Below are 18,981 nucleotides of genomic sequence, written 5' to 3' on the forward strand. Positions count from 1 at the left end.
ATATATATATATATATATATATATATATATATATATATATATATATATATATATATATATATATATATATATATATATATATATATATATATATATATATATATATATATATATATATATATATATATATATATATATATATATATATATATATATATATATATATATATATATATATATATATATATATATATATATATATATATATATATATATATATATATATATATATATATATATATATATATATATATATATATATATATATATATATATATATATATATATATATATATATATATATATATATATATATATATATATATATATATATATATATATATATATATATATATATATATATATATATATATATATATATATATATATATATATATATATATATATATATATATATATATATATATATATATATATATATATATATATATATATATATATATATATATATATATATATATATATATATATATATATATATATATATATATATATATATATATATATATATATATATATATATATATATATATATATATATATATATATATATATATATATATATATATATATATATATATATATATATATATATATATATATATATATATATATATATATATATATATATATATATATATATATATATATATATATATATATATATATATATATATATATATATATATATATATATATATATATATATATATATATATATATATATATATATATATATATATATATATATATATATATATATATATATATATATATATATATATATATATATATATATATATATATATATATATATATATATATATATATATATATATATATATATATATATATATATATATATATATATATATATATATATATATATATATATATATATATATATATATATATATATATATATATATATATATATATATATATATATATATATATATATATATATATATATATATATATATATATATATATATATATATATATATATATATATATATATATATATATATATATATATATATATATATATATATATATATATATATATATATATATGTGTGTCCTGTCTTGTCATTTCTCTGCAAAGAATCTTACCCATCTGAATGTCTATGTCACCTTCATCATCTACATTTCCTTCCTTCACCAGTGGTACTTTCTAGGCCTGGGCGATAAAACGATAGCCATATGTACAGTGCCCTGCGAAAGTATTCGGCCCCCTTGAACTTTGCGACCTTTTGCCTCATTTCAGGCTTCAAACATAAAGATATGAAACTAATTTTTTGTGAAGAATCAACAAGTGGGACACAATCATGAAGTGGAACGAAATTTATTGGATATTTCAAACTTTTTTAACAAATCAAAAACTGAAAAATTGGGCGTGCAAAATTATTCAGCCCCCTTAAGTTAATACTTTGTAGCGCCACCTTTTGCTGCGATTACAGCTGTTAGTCGCTTGGGGTATGTCTCTATCAGTTTTGCACATCGAGAGACTGAAATTTTTGCCCATTCCTCCTTGCAAAACAGCTCGAGCTCAGTGAGGTTGGATGGAGAGCATTTGTGAACAGCAGTTTTCAGTTCTTTCCACAGATTCTCGATTGGATTCAGGTCTGGACTTTGACTTGGCCATTCTAACACCTGGATATGTATATTTTTGAACCATTCCATTGTAGATTTTGCTTTATGTTTTGGATCATTGTCTTGTTGGAAGACAAATCTCCATCCCAGTCTCAGGTCTTTTGCAGACTCCATCAGGTTTTCTTCCAGAATGGTCCTGTATTTGGCTCCATCCATCTTCCCATCAATTTTAACCATCTTCCCTGTCCCTGCTGAAGAAAAGCAGGCCCAAACCATGATGCTGCCACCACCATGTTTGACAGTGGGGATGGTGTGTTCAGGGTGATGAGCTGTGTTGCTTTTACGCCAAACATAACGTTTTGCATTGTTGCCAAAAAGTTCAATTTTGTTTTCATCTGACCAGAGCACCTTCTTCCACATGTGTGTCTCCCAGGTGGCTTGTGGCAAACTTTAAACGACACTTTTTATGGATATCTTTAAGAAATGGCTTTCTTCTTGCCACTCTTCCATAAAGGCCAGATTTGTGCAGTATACGACTGATTGTTGTCCTATGGACAGAGTCTCCCACCTCAGCTGTAGATCTCTGCAGTTCATCCAGAGTGATCATGGGCCTCTTGGCTGCATCTCTGATCAGTCTTCTCCTTGTATGAGCTGAAAGTTTAGAGGGACGGCCAGATCTTGGTAGATTTGCAATGGTCTGATACTCCTTCCATTTCAATATTATCGCTTGCACAGTGCTCCTTGGGATGTTTAAAGCTTGGGAAATCTTTTGTATCCAAATCCGGCTTTAAACTTCTCACAACAGTATCTCAGAACTGCCTGGTGTGTTCCTTGTTCTTCATGATGCTCTCTGCGCTTTAAACGGACCTCTGAGACTATCACAGTGCAGGTGCATTTATACGGAGACTTGATTACACACAGGTGGATTCTATTTATCATCTTTAGTCATTTAGGTCAACATTGGATCATTCAGAGATCCTCACTGAACTTCTGGAGAGAGTTTGCTGCACTGAAAGTAAAGGGGCTGAATAATTTTGCACGCCCAATTTTTCAGTTTTTGATTTGTTAAAAAAGTTTGAAATATCCAATAAATTTCGTTCCACTTCATGATTGTGTCCCACTTGTTGTTGATTCTTCACAAAAAATTACAGTTTTATATCTTTAGGTTTGAAGCCTGAAATGTGGCAAAAGGTCGCAAAGTTCAAGGGGGCCGAATACTTTCGCAAGGCACTGTACCGGCGATAGACACTTCATCAACAGCAATAAGAAAATTGTTCGATAGAATGTTTGATAGTTTCACTTAAATGCAAACCGCCATGAAAGCACATAACAAATATGCCCTGGCTCACTTCTCTTGATTATGGAGCATGCTACGAGTGACATGCAAAAAGCCTCATTTAACAGGTGTTGTTCGGTTGCACCATCGGCATGTGACAACAGAAACAACGTGGAGTGAGAAAGTGAGTGAGGAAATTGTTGTTGAACTGGAGCCGGGCGAGCAGGCAGCCTCCCAGTGAACACGGCCGGACCAGGACAGACAGAGGCCAGTTTGACGAGAGGGAATACAGTACAGAGGTGATTTATAGTGGCTCCGACCAGGACTCTGACTCCAGGGACGATAAAGTCACAGGTTCAGGCAGAGACATGAGAGGCGTCAAGTGGGAGAGGAGTGAGAGGGAGGTCGGGCATCAGAGAGGTAGCAACAGCTGTAGAGCCAGAATATTTTTCACATCTAACTCAGTGACTTAAAGCTTTATTTCCACCAAACCAGAGTTGGTGATTGTTGGGTGGAAAGACTAACTAAGACGGTTTTGGTGACTTTTACTTTGTTTTTGTCAAGTCTGAATAAAGCGTGCTTTACAATGAGTTAACAAAGAAATTAAGCTGGTCTTAGTTTGGTAAGCCCTAGTACTTTTCACATTATTGCCAGGTTGTGACCGACAACACAGGCATCAGCTACAGCTGCAGCTCTGTCAGGCTCCATTAAGATGCCTATATGACCAAAGGAAGGCATGAAGGTATTAGCTTGGGGCATAGAATACGCTAGGTCTCTACAAGGCTAGAAATCATGGTTTCATGGTGTATCTTTATATAGTGTAAAAAAAAAAAAAATAATGTAGATCCAAGACAAAACTGATAGAAGTGCGGGACTCGGATAAAAAGTCACAATTATAAACCGTCTGCTACTTCAGCACCACGGACAGCGCCATGGATTTATCAATACACAGCACAGTTAGGATACTAATATTTCAGAGCCATGGTCGGGGCCATAGATTCTAACTTGAATGAAATATAATTGGATACCTCTTTGCAAACAGGCCCATTGGTTCTTCAGAACACCTATGTACCATTCGACCACATTTCTGGTCTTAGTGCGTGCTGAAATGTAGCACTGCTCATTGGGTTTATGTATGGGGTCATAAGCCATTTTCTCAGGGGATACCCTGAGTCTCCCAGCAACCTCCCAGGGGATCTTCCTGCCTCAAAGACTCTCCAAAGGCTAAACTGCTTGAGGATGAAGCAGTCATGCTTTGCCCCTGGCCATTTGATCACAGACTTTGTAATAAGGTCAGCATCACACACAGTCTGGTATCCCTTCCTGTTCACAAAATCATTCTTGTTGTCCGGCTATCTGGTAGAGCTTCTGACAGATCATATTTTGTTCCCCAGGTTGAGTTGGAAACTTAACATAGTTGTTAAAGCGCTGCCATAATGATCTTATTGCTCTACACACAGATTTATGCACTTGAATTGAATCACCAACCAAGTTTTGAAATGATCCTGTAGCAAAATATCTTATTCCTTCCCTACAAGTGTGTCGGACACTAAGGGCCCCTTTTCTGTCAGTGTCATGTTGCAACTCTTCTGCCAGCAGGTCAGTAATCCACCATATCTCCGCTCGTGGAAAACGAAAATGCGAGTATAAATCAAAGTCATCATAAATGTCCAAGGGGTGTAATCTATCACGGAGAACGCGTTGCCGACGCAAAACAGCCAGTAAAATTTGCTCCTCTTCATCTAAGTGATCCCACCTTTCAAAACAATGCACCATGACAACCCTTACAATGTTAGTAGCGCGTAAACTCCGACCTAAGTTTGAACTTTTGAACTTAGGCATAGCTGGTGCAACCCAGTCCTGTTTCTAATATAAGCCTGTCCCACAGAGCTAAATAAAAGCCACTATTTGAGAATATACGGTACTTAGCCCTGTGTCTTTTCATGAGGCAGGATATGCTACAGAAGAGCAGCTGAATTTTACTATCTGCAGAATGGGAGTGTGTAAGGATGGCCATGATGTGTGAGGAGGGTCCACACAGCTTCAAGAACAGCTGACCTACAGCAGGCTGATTTAAAGAACAGAAATCAGAAATACTTTATTGATCCCCAAGGGGAAACTCTTACAAGGGAAACTCTTTGTTTATGAATGTAGCTCTACCTCACTGCTGTTTGGATTATTATCACTTTCTGTGGGCAGAAGAGTAGGCATGTATGGCACCAGGAGCTCATCTGATCAATCAGAGTGAATCTACAGCATCAAAACAGCTTGAGGGATAAGAGGATCCACTCCAATGGGGACAGCTGGATTTTTCCATGAATAAATAAGAATTGTCGAGTAAAGTCTTTATTTCATTGACTCAACACGTATATTGAGCTACAGCTTGTGACTCCTATTAAAAAGGTTTTTTTGTCAGCCAGCAACATAACACACTGCCCCATAAAACAACAGTATCACAATGCATGCATTTCTGCAAACTAACATATTTGAAATGGTGGCTTCATTGGACCATCAGTAACTGCATCTAAACCAGCCTGATCATTTCTGATTCATTCGCAACAGACACTGGAACCTTTTCCTAACCTACAGCCTTTCAAAGAAGACAGTCACACTGACACTGCAACATGTTAAAGAGATACTAAAGGCAGGGCCAGATTAACCTGCTGGAGGGGGGGGGGGCAGAGGCAAAAATTTGTTGTGGGCTCCTACTGACCCCCTGTTCACTGTGTATTTATCTTAAAACTATTAAGTACCTATCAGGTACAGTGCACACAGCATAGGCTACTATGCAACAGCAGATTTTGCCCAAGACCCAGAAACCAACTAGTACTCCTGACACAAATATATATAAGAATATATGCCATGTGAGCATATTATTATTATTATTATTAACGTTAAATGGTATTGAAACTAGATCTTGACTCACAACCCCTCTACAAAAGGCCTGAAAGTTAGGTAAAAATGCATAAGCCTTAAAGCGACTATAATTGGGAATGTCCCAATCATGTTTTCTTTTGGCTGCAGAGAGCACACAAACCAGACAACAGACAAGTTTAACACTGTTTCCTTACCTCTAACCTAGTTCGGCATTTCTGTAGCCTACTGACATTTCTTGTTAATCATCGGGAGACAAATACACTGATACCAATATATCTGCAAACAGCTGATATCGGCCAGTTAATCAGGCTAGCTCTACTCAGGACATCTCTAACTGTAATCAGTATTTTTATATCAACAATAGATCATATGACTAATTGTATGTGAAACATTTTGCTCGTAGTGATGAACCCACAGAGAATTATCACCAACTCTGCAGTTTCCTTTAGCATTACAGAGTCTTTCAGCCCATTGTTTTGGTTCAGTCTCACAGCTCTCATCAATTAACCAGTTTCCAGCAGCAGGCTGAAAAAGCTCTAAAAACCACTGTAGGCCTACTCCACCTGCCCACCATATCAACTTAAAATGTGATAATATGTCACCTTTGACAGTAAGTAACATAATAGTGTGCTCACAGCTTGTTTTCACTGCTTCCACGTGGGCAAACAAATCAGTTATTTTAAGTTTAAGTAAGTTTAAGGCCCTTATCATTTCAGTTTATAATATGTTGTGCTGTTGAAGTGACTTGCTGGGAAAGAATACAATTTACTTAACTAAAATGAAATTAATCAAATTACCACAAACCACAGCATTAACCATGAAATCACCAAACTCCATGTACTAATAAGGTCCTCTGCATGGTTCTTGCACTCGTCTTTGCAATGTCATGCTCACACCCTCAAACATCTGCAGTTACGTAATTGCAGCTGGCTCTCGGGCCCAGTGCGTGCCTCTCAAAATTTCAAACATTGTTGTCTGTGGCCAGGCTGACTGCACGCGATTCCTTGTTGAAGGTCTGTGGCACCCTGACCCAATCACTTTCCCTTCCTTCCCCTTCAAAAACACAAGAAAACACAGGCAACCAGATAGCCAACAAATGTTTAGAGACAAGAAGAACGAGGAGGCAGCTAGAGAAAAAAAAACAACATACATACTGTACAATGGTGACATGCAGCATTACGACACCCACTACAGAGTTAGAGAGCAATGGCAACTCCCGCACGGAAAAAGGTGCGTGATTACGTACACATCAAGTGTTGCGGACAGTGCACACACAGCTGCAAATGAGACTGCACACGTGGCGTGGTAACCATGCTTACCCCTGAAGAAGTGTAATTTGTCCCACCCTAACAGGTCCAAAGGAAAACTAATAGGAGAATTAGATGTCAAACACAGTTTGTACTTAATCCAGCTAAAAAGGTGAAAACACCTGTATGAGTGTACTGACTTGCTCCACTAACCCTAAATGGAAGTCCATGTGCCAGATAATGGAGGAAACACAATAGAAATGTAAATTCCATCTGGCTACCTCATATATTATTTTGGTCATACACATAAATCGTCACTTAATTTCCTCATACTAACTTTTTATGGTGGGTTTAGATAAAACCACAGTATACGATGTTAAAAGAAAAAAACAAATACATCTTTTATCTTGTGCACAAACATGGAGCCATTTAATAGAAAAAAGTCCTGACATCTATTTCACAGTACATGGCCACTGTGCTATGAAATAATATCATGTTTTTTGATTGGGGATGTTGTGCATTTACAGCACAGCCAGTAATTCACCCATCAGTATCCATGGAGATGGCTGCTTCTTGCTTGTAGTGGGAAACAGAAAGTTTATGCCACAGTGTGCCTGTATATTTATACCCTGCATTGTTTTTTAAACTGTTAAAACTGTTTATCAAGCAAAAATGTCAAGCATTCTCTGGTTCCAGCTTTTCCAGAATGTTGCTGCTTTTCTCTGTTTTCACTGTAAAGTGAACATCTTTGGGTTTTTGACTGTTGGTCTGACAAACCAAGCAATTTAATGACATTACCTCGGGGTCTGGAAAATTGTGATGGACATTCTTCACTATTTTCTGATATTTTATAGACTAAATGATTAACTGGTTGATCAAAGTAATGCTAATCTACAGATTAATCATAATGAAAAGAACCATTGTTTGCAGTAAAGAGGCAAAGACCATATTGTGTATCATTTAGTATCAGGTCAGGTATCACATTTGTGATTTTTAGGTAGGGTTAGTCCATTACTGTAACGTTAATATTACAGCAATGCATAGAGCATTTGAAAATCATTGTTAGACTACCATTCTTACAGGAAGCATGATAACCAATGTGATCATACTGTGGAATTTTCCTCTATTTTCTGGGTTGATATAAATGTCCAGCCACCCACCCACCCACCGGAGCCGGGCGCCATACACAAACATGTTTTGACAGCTCAGATTCACTTCAGGTGTCGCAGACGGACACACATCTGCGCACCTGAACAACAAACATAAACACGGCGGCCATATCCATGAATAATGGTGTATCTGTCCGCATACAGTGTCCTGTCACGACAGCAGCTACGTATGACACGGCGTTTATAGCCCACATGAATCCCCCAGCCGGGCCTGCTGCTGCTGTGTGTATCAGCGCTGCACAGCCTCATCTCCCCGTTAACATTTAAAGCATGCTAATGCCTCTGTGGTGCCTACCTTTCCATCAGGCGGAGTCCCTCGCTGCTGCTGCTGCTGCTGTATTAATAAAGACGATAATATGAGTTCACATTAAAACGTGTCCAGCCACGGTGGTTAATTAAACCAAAGCGGTGTTTTCCCAGCGGTATCCTGGGGGGTTACTCCTCATTTGAGCCGAACATGAAGCCAAAGTCGTAACGTTTGATCTGCAGGGTCCACAAACCGTGCGGGATACATTAGACGAAATCATACAATCATGGCAGTGATTGCCAAATTATCTCTAGTCGTTAAAGAAGGGAAAGTGAAAAAATACCGACAGCAGGAAGTGACAGGTAGGCGCACTTTTCTTGACAGCCAGGTGTATTGCCTAATCATCCGCTCGGCTCCACAGAGAGCTCCCGCCTCTAATAACAGCAGGCCATTCAGAGCATGGCTCTAAGCCAGCGTCTTTCAGACGCAGGTGCATCTATGATGCCTTCACGAGCTGCCTGTGGGCTCGTACATCACAGGCACTACTTGGTACGTTTGTAAAATGTCCTCAAACAAAAAGGCTTGACTGGGTCACACAAACATCGGCGGATTTTGGGGATGGCAAGGGGTGGCCGTGGCCACCTTGAACTAAAGCCTGGCCACCCTATGGACCACCCCAGTCGTAATTGCCTTTTTGGGGCATTTTTTCTTGGGCAGAATAATGTTGTTCTTTTTTTATAAAAGCGGAACCGTTTCTGTAATGTATATGTGCCAAGCCAGCCTCCACTTCCAAATACACGGTCAAGCTAGCCCCCGCGTTGTTTGGGTACGTGCTAATACCAGGCATTAGGGTAGGAGTGTGTAAGAACTGATTTCAACATAAAAGCAACCTTCCACTGAACGTGATTTCACATTCATTCAGTCAGTCAATAATGAATGAATGAATAAAAAAAAATGAATCAATGTTAATGAATAAATTAAATGAATATTAATGTAAAACATCTACTGCCTGCAAACTGTATTTCAGACTAAATTAAGTCTTTGAAAATCAAGGCTTTGTCATTACAATTGTGTGAATGATTAGTCAAACTTAATAATAGTAAATTTAATTAATGATAATAATCTAACCATAAAGCAAGGAATCTCTGTATGTATGTATGTATGTATGTATGTCCTTCAATTTTTTCGACAACCTTAGTCCAATCAACTTCACAATTGGCGGGTGAATTGCTGAGGACCCGAGGGAGTGCAGTGTTGAATTTGGCCAGGTGGTGGCGCTGTAACAACAACATTTATGTTTTGGCCTGTAACTTTTGAACCTTAAGAAGAAACAAAATTCTTTTTTTCCTGGATTCTGTTGGCCCAGATGAATCTAGAGATTCAAATGTTTGTAGATGCCACAGCAGAACACATACCATGTATGCCTTTTAAATGCTGTATGAAGCTGAATGACTTAATGACTTGATTTACAAAATGGGCAATGATAATGTATTCTGCTTGATGTCGTTGCAGAAGCAGGCCACCACAATTGTCTCTGAAAAACAAGTTCAAGACATTGGTAAACAATTACATCTCATCATACACCTCTCTATAGTTCAGCTGACCTTCATACCTTGATTGTTTTCCAAAAAGTAAACTGAATCTCTGAGATTTTGTGAAGGTGATCCTTATTTGCAAGTTCCTTTTGTTGACAGAAGACGCATTCAAAACCAGCACAGGCCAACAATGATGTAACATCAGAGAATGTTTAATGTGAACCTGGTGTAAAGGGTTAGAAAAATGTATATACAGGAAGTTTAAAAGAAAAAGAAAAAAAAGGTATAAAAAGTCATTGGGACTTTAGTACAGTTCATGGATAAAAGAATAAGTTAAATGTGTTAACAAATAGACACCCATATATATTTTATTATATTGTATCTTAAATAGTGATTAAACTTGTTACTGTGTCAGTGTGATATTTAAACAGGTCACTAGAAGGCGCATAGCGCTTGGGAGGAACCTAAAACCCTTAAGAGGCAAGCGCTGCAGAATAAATCCTGCAGTCAAACTGAACACAAGCTAAAGTTTTCTGCTTCTTTGTTTCTACATACAGGTGGGTTCATTTTCCTGAAACTCACATGCATGTACCCCAGGATAAGGGATAAGAGTTTGTGGATCCTTGGTGACAACGTACAATGTTTAGAGTTGAGTGGTTCTGCAGTAATGTTGAACTGGAGATGTTAGCTATACACTGCCATGCTATGCTAGCAGACCTGTTGCTAATGGGTAGCACACACAGTACAATAGAAATGCTAATGAGACACGTGAAAGGGGTTGTTTTGTTTTGTTAACCTACCTGAAAATGCATACAGTGTCAATGCATATAGCTCACATTCTGTTAAGCAGTTTTCCTGTGTATGTGTGTTTGTTATTAACTTTAGACAAGATGTAAATACAGTAATTTGTGAATGTGTGACAAAGGAGTAGGAGTAATATGAGAGGTAAATTTAATAGTTACCCACTGTAAGGTTGTGTATTATGGTTTGATATGCAAAGTATTTACATATGCTATGGTTACTTATGTACTTTCTGAAAATATGGTGATATCTCTTATACGTGAAGATACTGTAACTTACCTGATGCTACAACGAGCATTTTGTTGATTACCTCGGGAAGTCATTGGTTTAGTATTTCCTATGTTGAGGGCAGAATAAATCCTGCAGTCAAGCAGAACGCAAGCTAAAGTTTTTTGCCTCTTTGTTTCTACATACAGTTGCAGGGTTTAGGAACATACCCCTCCCTGACACCCACCAGGGGGGGCAACAATTTTGGGGGCTCGTCCGGGATTAGCGCCTTTTCCTGATGGCAGCTAATCATCCGTAAATTAACCTGACATCAAGTTCCTGGACCAACGTGCTACATCATCGACTGCTGAGGTCAAGAGATGTCTGCTCTACAAGAACTGCGAAGGGGAATCCAGCGGCAGCTCCATCAGCTGATTAACTCCACCAAAACAGATGTGCTCTACAAGCTGGCAGCCTCCATCAAGGGTGAGGTAGAGGAAGATCTACCAGGGGATGATGCAACAGAGGTGGAACTCTACAACTTCATCATGGACCTTTTGAAAAGTGACGAGTTGGCAAGTCTTCAACCATCTCATCACTGAACTACATCAACCTCCAGCAGCTACGGAAGAGCAATGTCAGCTAGTGGCAGAGACTGAATTACTAGTGCCACCTTCAGTAGTGAATGTTAAGGCAGACAGATCACCAGTTGTAGCCAGTCAGGTAGCCGAGGTGATAAAGTTGACAGATGTTGCTGCTTTACTGCCTCGCAGAGAATTCAAGCTACACAGTGGACATATTTCTGACTCAGATGCTGATGTTAGCTATAGCTCACTGTGTAGGCAGATTAATGAAGGACTATCTGAGAATTTCGCAGAGGTAATTCGTACTGTCCTAAAGATAATCAAGCCTGGTACTTGTAAAGACATGCTGAAGACCAAAGATGGGTTAACTTTAGCTGAGCTCAAGCGTTTCCTCAGAGCACACTTGCGAGACAAGAATAGTGCAGAGTTATTTCAGGAGCTTAGCAATACAAAACAACAGGACAAAGAAAGGCCACAACAGTTCATGTACCAGTTAATGGGGCTATGACAGAGAGTACTGTTTGCTTCCCAGAAAGGTAACTCGGAGTTTCAGTATGACAACAAACTTGTCCATGGAGTTTTTCTTCACTCACTGTATCAGGGAATAAGTGAGAAATATGCATATGTTAGGTGAGACCTTAAATATCTCATTATCAACACAAGTGTAACTGATGATTTTATCTTAGAGATAATGACGAAGTCAGTTAGTGAAGAGGTTGAGAGGCAGGCACGCCTAGGTCAGACACACAAAACCAAAACAGCCACAGTTAATGCCACGCAACAAGGGGAGAGACAACAGCCTCCAGTTCAAGTCAGCGTTCTTCAAACCCAAGCTGAAGTCCGGGCGAACCGCACAGCTATACATGAACTCTCACCCCTATGGCCAGTACTCCAGAGCCATCACAGGCCAACTCAGTAAGTACTGTGCAACCATCCAAGTCCGCCACAAGGGGGAAATGCAAACCATGTATAACTCGAGGGACTGCAAGCTGCAACCACTGTTTCAGGTGTGGCCAGGAAGGGCACCAAGCTGTTGGCTGCCTGTCAAAGATGACGAAGCCTGCGGGAAACATGATGAGGTCACTGGGGAGGGATCACCAGTGACCAAACAAAAACCAGAGTCCCCTGTCACAGTAACCAGCCATGACTCCATGACAGCTAATAGCCAGCCACCATTAAAACACAGAGTAAGAAAAGGAAATCGTGTAGCAAAACTGGCAAAAGGTGTATGCTTACCTGTTATCTCAATGGTGTGCAGACTGACATGCTACTAGATAGTGGAGCCCGGGTTACTATACTGGAAAAGTCCTGGCTAAAAAAAACCACTTACTAGATGCTAAAATCCAGTCACTCGAAGTCCTCCTGCCAGAAGATCCACTCAGAATCACAGCAGCTAATGGGACAGATGTACCTTTTGAGGGGTGGGCTGAAATACTAGTGGAAATCAAAAGTGCAAAACATGGCCAAGTAGCCATTAATGTACTCATGCTAGTGAGTCAGAGCTGTGTTAGTGGTCTATTGCTAGGGTTCAGTGTGATAGAGGAAATCATTCTAGAGAGTCTTGAAAAGCCAGGGAGTGTCAGTTTAAGTGATTTACTATCAGAGGCATTAAAGCTCCATTGAGATACCGCTGAAACCATTGTCTCTGTAATCAGTGATACTCCAGCCCAAGAAAAGCCTGTAAATGACACCATTAGAGTACAAAAGAAAGGTCTCACAGTTCCAAGTGGCCAAATATGTGAAGTGAAGTGTCATGTCAGGTCGTGGCCACAGGGAGGAACAATGCTATTTGAACCCACTTTAGAGAGTGTCCTACCAGAGGGGCTAGAACTGTTTCCTGCATTAGTCAATGTGCCCCGGGTGCCTCCAAAGCAGTAAAAATCCCAGTCTGCAACTCTACCAAGCATGACATTTTCCTGCCACCAAGAACAGTTTAGGCTGTATAGAGGAAATTATTGACAGCAGGCCAGTAAATCTCTGTTCACCTTCCCAGCAGCAAGCAAAGTCAACACATGGTTCTCTATCCTGGATCAAGGCAGTGCGTACCACCAAGGGTTTGTGGCCGAGGAATCCAGACACCTAACAGCTTTCAGTACACCGTGGGGGTTATATGAATGGATACAGATTCCATCTGGCTTGACGAACGCTCCTGCAGCTTTCCAGAGGTGCACTGAGGGTGTGCTGGAAGGTATTCGAGATGAATGCTGTGTTACTCCACGTCCTTTGAGGATCATATACACCACCTCAGACGAGCCACATGAGGGAACACGGTATCAAACTGAGACCAACCAAGTGCGAGTTATTTAAAAGAGAGGTTTGTTACCTTGGCCGATTGGTGTCTGGAGAAGGAGTCAAGATCGATCCACAGTATTGGGCAGCAGTGATGGCACTTAAAGAGAAAGAGCATCGCACAGTTGGAGATGTCAAGTCCCTGCTGGGATTTCTTGAATACTACCGCTCCTTCATCCAAGACTTCTCTCGGCTTGCTAAGCCACTGTTTGAACTACTGCAGAAACCCACTGAAACTGATGAAAGTAACACCCAGAACCAGACAAGTAAAAGTAAAGGCAGAGCTAGGAAGAGAGATAAAGGACAGCTCCTGTCCAAAACACCCATCAGATGGAGAGAAGATCACAGGGATGTTGTAGCCAAGCTAGTGGACATGCTGACTAATCCACCTATCCTAGCTTACCCGAACTTTGACCTCCCATTCATACTGAACACTGATGCGTCCAATGAAGGTTTAGGAGCAGTAATAAACTAGCGTCAGGACAACAAGTTGCACTGCATTTAGCACTGCCAGACTAAATGCCGATGGACACAGGTGGGTTGGTGAGCTGGCTGACTTTCACTTTGATGTTAAGTACAGGCCAGGGAAGATGAACACAGACGCTGACACTCTGTCAAGGTACCCTGTGAAACTTCAGGATGGCATGAAAGAGCACACAGAGACCATGTCACCTGAGGTTGTGTCTGCAGTATGGCAAGGCAGTAAAGCAGTTCAAGAAAGTGACATGCCTTGGATTGCAGATTTGCAGCTTGATGGTGGGAATGTAGATGTTGCACCACCTGAGAGTATTTCAGTGTTCCACCAGAAAACATTTGTGCAGCACAGCAAGAGGACCCAGCCATCACAGAATTTGTCTCTTTAAAATGTCGAAACTGGACTCCCAACGAAACAGAGAAAAGAAACATGAGGAAAGAGACAAGGAGACTGCTATATGAATGGAAGAAGCTGGAGGTGGATGACAGGATTCTCTATCGCCAGACTGAACAACACAGGCAGCTCGTCCTCCCTGAGAAGTGGAAACCCATGGTGCTTAAGACCTTGCACAATGGGCCATGTTGGTGCAGAGAAAGTAAACCATCTCGCCCGTGAGAGGTTTTACTGGCCCAACATGCAGCAGCTTCACGCGCTTTGCTCAAGTGTACCCAACCAGGAACAAATCGGGAAAAACAGCAGTCGACAAGATATTCCAGGACTTCATCCCTCGCTTCAGGTATCCCGAGAAGCTCCACCATGATCAGGGGTAGGAGTTTGAAAACAGTTTGTTCAATAGGTTGCAGCAGCTGGCTGGTATTGGTCATTCACGAACCACACAATACCATCCGCAGGGTAATCCAGTGGAGAGACTGAACCACACACTACTTCAGATGATGTGTACCCTGGAAGAGGGAAAAAAAGTCAGTGGAAAGATCACCTGCCCCATATCGTGCATGCCTACAACTGCACAAGGCCACAGGCTTTTCCCAATTCTTCCTCTTTTTTGGTCGACCTCCACGATTACCTGTTGACTTACTGTTCCCACCCAAAAGAGAGCCTGAGCTACCTGATCGACAGACATATGCACAGAAATGGCCAAAAAGGATGCGTTCTGCATATGAAATTGCAGCAAATAACAGTAAAAAATTGTAGCGTAATCGTGCTACCATGAGTTCCTCTTGGCCCTGAGACACCACGCTGAGACCAGGGTTTCAGTGTATTCTTTCTTTCTTTCTTTCTGTCCACACACTCTTTCTCTGCATCCGTTGTTCCTCCGACCACCTCTCCTTCTCTCTTTCTCCTTGTGTCCAGCATGCTACTGTAATTAAGGAGAGAATAATTAGTTAACCGGGTTCAGCTGTGCCAATTATCTCTCCTTGATGCTGCTCACCTGAGCAACTCCCCCACCTCTCCCTCTGCAGCTGACAGCTACCCATACCCACCTCCACAAAAATCTTCAGCCAAAGGCAAGAGGCAGTACGACAGAGCAGTCAGGGGTGTTGTTCTTCAGCCAGGCGACCGAGTGCTGGTGAAAAACCAGTCAGAGAGAGGCGGGCCTGGCAAGCTGCGGGCTTACTGGGAGCAGGTAGTGCACCGTGTTGTGGAGAGAGTTGATAATGGACCAGTTTACAAAGTGCAACCTGAGAAGGGACCCAAAACACTGCGTGTACTCCACAGGAACCTACTCCTGCCAGTGAGGTCCTTCATAATATTGTAGTGTACTTGGACACTGGATTTTTTTCCATCTGCACTCTGCTTTCCTACATTCCCTTTTACAGCTGTGAATATTGTTATTTGTCCAAGGCTGCTTTCTTGCTGAGAACTTAGACTTAACCTTAAGAGGTGCAATAATATTTAGTGAAGACAAGCAGATGGAATTGAAATGGTCAGCCATATCATTGGTATGGGAATAATCAGACAGGTGTAGGCTTTGACTATCAAACAAGGCACAGAACTTTGAGACGCTTTGCTCATTAAAGACGCGAGTGCACGAGGAGCGCGGTAAGACAGTATGAATAACTGGTGAATCACAGTTAAAAACTATACATCTGTGGTCTGATAACGTCATATCCAGTAATTCCACAGAGGATATTTTTACACCCTGGGTAAATACCGGGTTCAGTGTATGACCACAGTCATGTTTGTCCGCACACATACTGTTTAAAGTTAAAAGATGTAGCAATGTTTAAAAAAAACCCTAGAACTCGACAGAGCACACTGCTCACTAGGTCCAAAGCCCGCAGAAGGACGACCCCCAAGACCCTTCATCCTGTGCTTCCATCGGTTCCGGAAGAAAAATCTCGCTTTGAAATAGTCCAGGCAACATGAAGGATTTTGAGGATCCGGCTGAATGGAATATGACCGAGCCTCACCCCTTGATATACCCCACGGAACTTTGATACACAATTGAGGACAGTAATTAATCAATGACAAAGGACACACAGGAATGAGAATTAGAAAAGAACTCTGTTTGCACATCTGACAGTTTTTGCCATATTTCCACAAATTCTGACAGTTAGCACTCTGCTTCCTAACTGCGACACCTGCCACAGCGAATAACAGCACATACTTGACCACAACATCCTGTTGAGCAGAGCATCCTGTTCAACCATTGAGTCGGCGGTTGTGACCAACATTCACGCCTTTTTATATATATACCAGCTTCATGCACGCTTAAAAATAATAATGACTTACTGATAACAGCTTGTTTAGCAATTTTTGTATCTCATCACGTGTTTTATTTTTGACGTAGAGGGGTTGAGCTTTGGCTTTGGCCCTTTGGCTTTGGCCCTATTGTTTGTATCTGATGTTTTTACCATATATAGAAGAGAGCTTGAGTTTTTCCTGTGCTCCACCTTTATAAAAAGGAGACACAGAAGGGCGTAGTGGCCTATTGGTTTTTCCTTTTCGTGTGGTTCTTTTGCTATTCTAGTCTCCGTGGACTAGACTCTTTTTAAATTTGATTTTCTTTATTCTTGACTGACCATTTTGTTGAGAGGTAGAGAGGGAAGTTTTTATTACCAATTATTTAGTTCCAATACCCGATGCCTGACTGAGCAGCTATAAGTCAACTATTTGATTTGTTGCTAATGTTCTTGAATGATATTTGATTAGTCACTAATATTGTTGAATAATATTTGATTTGTTGCTAATAGTATTAAATAATATTGGGATTGTTGCTAATGCTATTGAATAATATTGGGATTGTTGCTAATACTATTGGATAATCATTGATTTGTTGTTAGAAGTGGGTTGATTCCTTGCTAAAAAATACTAGCTTGAATTTGATTAGGTCCAGAAAACATTGAATTGTATTTAAACTGCTGTTACAGCAGTTTGACTTTGTCTGTTTGCTAGAGGTGTTGATGTGTAGTTGATTTGTTTTTATTATGTGAACTGAGGATTTGTTTTGAATTGAATTGGAATTTTTGTTAAAGTGATAATTATGGGAGGCTTGATACCGCCTCGTTATACTGGGCAAGGCTCTTGAACTCAGTCTTGAGTCTCCCTCAGGCAGTCTGTCTCAGGCTATCTGAGGTACCACCAGATTCTCCTATAAACTACAGCACATACACTTGGTTGCTATCCAGCCTGTCTCTAAACATTTACTAAGACATTTTGGGCCTGAAAGAAGTGATACAACCAAGCTGGTTATTGACAGTTAACTTTGGTCTCTTAAGCAGGCTCTAACATAATGTTTAACTGCATTTAGATTTTAGAGACCCGGTCTGATACCTAGGTCATAGGGCATCAGTCAGCTGTCTTCAGGTAATATATCCTTGCTTGGAGGGGTTATTGGTTAAGAAGGAAGACTTCTGGTGAGCTAACAGTCAACCCTATCTAGCCAAGCTTCTTGCTACTAGGTTAGATACTGTTATGACAGACATAATTCCATGGATCAAACAGGCTTTATCAGGAATCGTCATTCTTTTACCAATATACGCAGGCTCGTTAGTGTCGTCCACTCCTCCGCATCCTCTGGGACACCTGAGGTGGTGGTCTCCTTGGATGCGGAGAAGGCGTTCGACCGAGTTTAGTGGCCTTCTTTGTTCGCAGTATTGGAAATATTCGGATTTGGTCCAAAACTTATATCATGGGTTCACTTGTTAAATGCCTCACCTAAAGCATCAGTAATAACGAATAAACTGTGTTCCAAACCCTTTCCACTGTCACAGTCTACATGGCAGGGTTGTCCTCTCAGCCCACTCCTCTTTACTTTGACCATCAAACCACTTTCTATCATGCTGAAACCCTCACAACATTTTAATGTAATTTACAGGAAAAATATTGAACATAGAGTGTCCTTATATGCGGACGACCTGTTGCTATACATTTCGGACCCCATGCTGTGTGCCCTTGACATTGTGAATATACTACATCGATTTGGCAGTTTTTCTGGATATAAATTAAACTTTTCAAAAAGTGAGTGTTTTGCGGTTAACGGCTCAGCCCTTAAATTGCAGAAATAGACATGCCCTTCTCTCTTACTAGGTCAGGATTTAAATATTTGGGAAGTACTGTTACCCGTGCTCTATCTCGTCCTTATGACAAAAATTATATACCCTTGATTAATAATCTTAAAATTGACTTTCAGTAGTGGAGTGTACTAAATTTATCCCTTGCAGGCAAAATTGTGTGTGTTAAAATGAACATACTA

At 40.0% G+C, this 18,981-nt stretch overlaps 1 protein-coding gene and 1 long non-coding RNA gene across 5 annotated transcripts in view; one reads left to right on the plus strand and one right to left on the minus strand.

The window, feature by feature from the left end:
• LOC122865451 (ras-specific guanine nucleotide-releasing factor RalGPS1-like) overlaps positions 1-8,875 on the minus strand; it is a 156,410-nt gene extending 147,535 nt beyond the window's left edge. For 3 of the 4 annotated variants that reach the window (XM_044173881.1, XM_044173884.1, XM_044173883.1), the window contains exon 1: positions 8,482-8,874. The gene's annotated coding sequence lies outside the window, so the exon portion shown is untranslated. Of the gene's footprint in view, positions 1-8,481 lie in introns of all 4 variants that reach the window. The other variant, XM_044173885.1, reaches the window with a different exon arrangement.
• Positions 8,876-9,085: 210 nt separating this feature from the next.
• LOC122865453 lies at positions 9,086-11,018 on the plus strand. The gene is made up of 3 exons (XR_006375486.1): positions 9,086-9,259; positions 9,946-9,991; positions 10,526-11,018. It is a non-coding gene; the product is annotated as an uncharacterized LOC122865453 (long non-coding RNA).
• The last annotated feature ends 7,963 nt before the right edge of the window (positions 11,019-18,981 follow it).

This window comes from Siniperca chuatsi, linkage group LG18 (genome assembly GCF_020085105.1).
Source record: "Siniperca chuatsi isolate FFG_IHB_CAS linkage group LG18, ASM2008510v1, whole genome shotgun sequence".
Classification (NCBI taxonomy): domain Eukaryota; kingdom Metazoa; phylum Chordata; class Actinopteri; order Centrarchiformes; family Sinipercidae; genus Siniperca; species Siniperca chuatsi.